The 4,732-nt window shown below is 32.5% G+C and overlaps 1 protein-coding gene across 1 annotated transcript in view; it reads left to right on the top strand.

Annotated features, from left to right (window-relative positions):
• Positions 1-184, top strand: part of LOC121862565 (glycine-rich cell wall structural protein-like) — a 2,470-nt gene extending 2,286 nt beyond the window's left edge. Inside the window, exon 3 of the mRNA XM_042360872.1 lies at positions 1-184. This exon is cut by the window's left edge and continues 972 nt beyond it. The gene's annotated coding sequence lies outside the window, so the exon portion shown is untranslated.
• The last annotated feature ends 4,548 nt before the right edge of the window (positions 185-4,732 follow it).

Below are 4,732 nucleotides of genomic sequence, written 5' to 3' on the forward strand. Positions count from 1 at the left end.
TACTACATGTACAGTACTTGTTTTTCCCTCCTGGTTAAAATAAAGACAATATTTATCTTTAGTGTTATTTTCTTGCCAAACAGGGTGAGTTGATTTCTCTTTTGTAGTCATCCCTTTAAGTGCAAACAACAATATAATTTACTGTGTGTGTTGTAGGAGAAATATAAAAATAAGAATCATACTATCAAGTGTTCATATTATCCCCAGCCCAAGTACTTCAGAGACGTGCCACGTATAGGAATATAACATAAGGGAAATTCATTAGTAATTATACATAAAACATACATTAAATATTAATATAAATTGTTTTTCTTTTTAACAAGAAATTAATGTTTAGTTTCCTCAGAGAAATCACTTATATATAAAAGGTCTATTCCTCAAGACCTAACATCATCGCCTTTACAATATTATAACTTCGTCTTTTAGTGATTAATCATCATGATTGTAGTAAATTATTTTCCTATAAACTCATTGATCTCAGTGGGTTAGTGTTTAAAAAAGTTGAAGTAACAGAGTACGAGCAATATACTCACTTTGGAAATATAAAAATAAACATAACATTGTATAAGACTGAGAATCGTGAAGGACAGTAAAATATGTAAATATGTTTCAGAGAGTAAGACAGGTAAAGATTCGAAAGCAATATCTTCAACAAATAGATACGGTTCTTATCTAGTTGCTCCTGGCTTAAATTTTCCGGATAGAAATATATGTAAAAACATTACAAAAGAACTGATGGTCTAGTCTCTCTCTCGCTCCACTACAGAGGGGTCCAGGAAGTAAGCACTCGTGCTATTAACATCTTAATGCAAGTGCGTAATGTCAGACGAAACTTTCGCTGTGATTACTGTGTATTTTTGGCCACGAATCGGGTTTACGCCAGCTCAGGTACGCACTCAGGTGGTCCAAGGTAAGAGAAATTACAGCCTCGTTACGCATGAGTATCACAAGCTCAAGAGACTGACAACCCGGAAGGATTTGCTTGCATCGTTGAGACTTTGTTTGGGTTAGTGAGAAAAATGATTATATTTGTGTATCTCAAGTGGAGGTGAAGTGACGCTCTGTTGTTGATGGAGCGATTGTTTGGGTTTGTTTGCGTATCTGCTGACCTTAACATAATTCCGTGCAGGTAAGGAAACTTTTCCATAATTATTCGTCATCAGTAAAAGTAATGATGCCTGTACAGTACCGTCTTGCAGACTCCATGGCCTTTGATAAGTAGAGCCTCTATTACTGTATAAAAAAGTTACATAATTATAAACTCCATACTGTTGTTGCTAGATAGTAAAAATCTGTACTATATGAGCTGAGTCGTCTGGCAAGGAAAGCATCTATGTTTTATGTTTAAATTCTTAAATCAACTGCATTATTTATAGATTAATGGAGATCTATTTACCAAAATCTAATTGATCACGTGTTTTGGACTCTTGGTTTAGGTACAACAGTTCAACATTAATATATGTTGTTGTGAGAGTTACTGATGTTATCAGGTCTTACTGAGCTTCAACAACTAAGGACTCTAAGCATGTATACCGAACTCATCAAGGATTAGAATTTAAAGGGAATAGATCTCTCAGATGTTGTAAGTAAAGTATATACATGATAAAGATACCTCATGTTGATTCTCGTGCGTACGGCAATGTAGTTCCAACCTCAGTGAATATTTAGGACTTGCAGACAATTCATTCTAAAACATGAAATTTGGGAACTTTCTTTCCATCTTAACAATTGCAATTCAAAATTATACAATATTCATATATCAATTACAGTATGCCTTATCCTTTTTTATATACGTAACTCTCTTCAGAAGACACCTGATAAATGCATTTTTTAAATTTATCAGTTTAAAAATGAAAACATAGTCATCTTTCACAATCAGAGAAGTGGACCATATAGCAGCGACTGTTCATTTATCGATCACAGTATCAAGTAATGACTCCTGTTAGCCCAGATGATGAACAGCAGCTTCTTAGAGTGGCTTGGAGACTAACAGACGATAAATTGAACAAAACTTAATGAAGAAATGAGGAGAATCTCATACTTTTTAAAAATAATGCAGCCTTGCTTATACGATTAATCTACAGCATCAATAATAAAGGTGATTCTTAACTCATGTAGACAGTGTGTGAGAGTCCTGGACGATTGAAAGACACTTTGGTAATGTATGTGGTGATGTATATGTGATGCTGAGTATAGTTTTATGACCAATATTCATTTGGTGGTTTTATTTACTTCCGTACCTGTATTTGTCCGTACCTGTGTTTGTCCGTACCTGTATTTGTCCGTACCTGTATTTGTCCGTACCTGTATTTGTCCGTACCTGTGTTTGTCCGTACCTGTGTTTGTCCGTACCTGTATTTGTCCGTACCTCCGTGTATTTGTCCGTACCTGTGTTTGTCCGTACCGTACCGTATTTGTCCGTACCCTGTGTTTGTCCGGTACCTGTGTTTGTCCGTACCTGTGTTTGTCCGTACCTGTGTTTGTCCGTACCTGTATTTGTCCGTACCGTACCTGTATTTGTCCGTACCTGTGTTTGTCCGTACCTGTGTTTGTCCGTACCTGTGTTTGTCCGTACCTGTATTTGTCCGTACCTGTGTTTGTCCGTACCTGTGTTTGTCCGGTACCTGTGTTTGTCCGTACCTGTGTTTGTCCTGTACCTGTGTTTGTCCGTACTGTATTTGTCCGTGTATTTGTCCGTACCTGTATTTGTCCGTACCTGTATTTGTCCGTACCTGTATTTGTCCGGTACCTGTATTTGTCCGTACCTGTGTTTGTCCGTACCTGTATTTGTTATGTCCGTACCTGTATTTGTCCGTACCTGTGTTTGTCCGTACCTGTGTTTTGTCTGTACCTGTGTTTTGTCCGTACCTGTGTTTGTCCGTACCTTTGTTTGTGTATCCGTACCTGTGTTTGTCCGTACCTGTATTTGTCCGTACCTGTATTTGTCCGTACCTGTGTTTGTCCGTACCTGTATTTGTCCGTACCTGTATTTGTCCGTACCTGTATTTGTCCGTACCTGTATTTGTCCGTACCTGTATTTATGATAAAAAGGATAGTTATTATCTTGGTATTTATTGCTTAGCCTAAGACTCTCTTGTTATACAGCTATATAATTTATTTTAAGGAGAATAAAGTTTAGAGTATAAAATGAGTTATCTGAAGAGCAAAATGGACTTAGAAAGGGAAAAGGAACTTGTAAACCTATATTTGGTTTGAGAATTTTTGGTAAAAGGGCTTTAGAGGTCCAAAGAAATTAATATAGCCACAATCTCAATTTACACGGATTTAATTTCCACGTTTTTGAAATAACAATAGTATTAAATTAATGCTACTTATGAAAATAACACAAAGTTTTTTTAAAAGTTACGGTTTTGAAAAGAGCGCCATTGCGCCAGGCAGAGTTGTTCAGTACCTCATTGCTTTCCTACTTTATGAAAAAGGAAAAAGTAACATCAACTGAACCTCAGTCAACGACATAAGGCATCTGAAGAGCTCTCACTTCTCCCCATCACCGGCTTTGCCATCTGGATTCGGATAACTCCCTCCGTCAGTATCTCTCCACCTCTTCTCCACCACCACTAGGTTTGCTTCTATTAATATTATTATTATTATTATTATTATTATTATTATTATTATTATTATTATTATCATTATTATTATTGTTGTATTATTATTATTATCATTATTATTATTATTATTATTATTATTATTATTATTATTATTATTATTATTATTATTATTATTACTATTATTATTATTATTTTTATTATTATTATTATTATTATTATTATTATTATTATTATTATTATTATTATTATTATTATTATTATTATTATTATTATTATTATTATTATTATTATTATTATTATTATTATTATTATTATTATTATTATTATTATTATTATTATTATTATTATTATTATTATTATTATTATTTTTGTTATTATTATTATTATTATTATTATTATTATTATTATTATTATTATTATTATTATTTTTATATATTATTATTATTATTATTATTATTATTATTATTGTTATTATTTTTATTATTATTTTTATTATTATTGTAATTATTGTTGTTGTATTATTACTATATTACTGTAAATAAAACATATTGAAGGAAATAGAACAAATTACAGTGTTTAAGGAGCGTTCCCCTAACCCTTGCCATTTTTTTCTTCTTATGGGGTAATTAAGTTCGAGTTACACGTTTTTTTATTTACACGGCCAATCTCAAGAACGTAACTACCGTGTAAATCGAGAGATGGCTGTATCTGCTTTGTTAAATTTTAAAAGTTTGTAATAAGGTATAGCACAATAAACTTATATATATTTTGGAAAAAATAGGCATTAATGAAGGAGGTATTAGAATTTTAAAGAATCTTTATTAGCAGCATGAGGCTTCAGTGTTAGTAAATAATGAACTTATTGGTTCACAGTTAGACAGGGAGTAAGACAAGGCTGTATTCTATCTCCAACATTGTATAATATATATTCAGAATTCTTAACGAGAGAAGTTATAGGTAATAAAGAAGGACCAAAAGTTAATGGTACAATAATATAAAATAAACGCTGTGCAGATGATACTGCTATTATCACAGATAGTGAAGAGGCATTACAAAAACTGGTTAACAGATTAGTGGGAAAAGGTGATGAAAATGGTTAAAGAGTTAATGGTTGTTTCTAAATTGGAAGCAAATCCTAAATTATGATTGGCATCATTTTGTGT

Source organism: Homarus americanus, unplaced genomic scaffold, assembly GCF_018991925.1.
Source record: "Homarus americanus isolate GMGI-L3 unplaced genomic scaffold, GMGI_Hamer_2.0 scaffold31037, whole genome shotgun sequence".
Lineage (NCBI taxonomy): Eukaryota > Metazoa > Arthropoda > Malacostraca > Decapoda > Nephropidae > Homarus > Homarus americanus.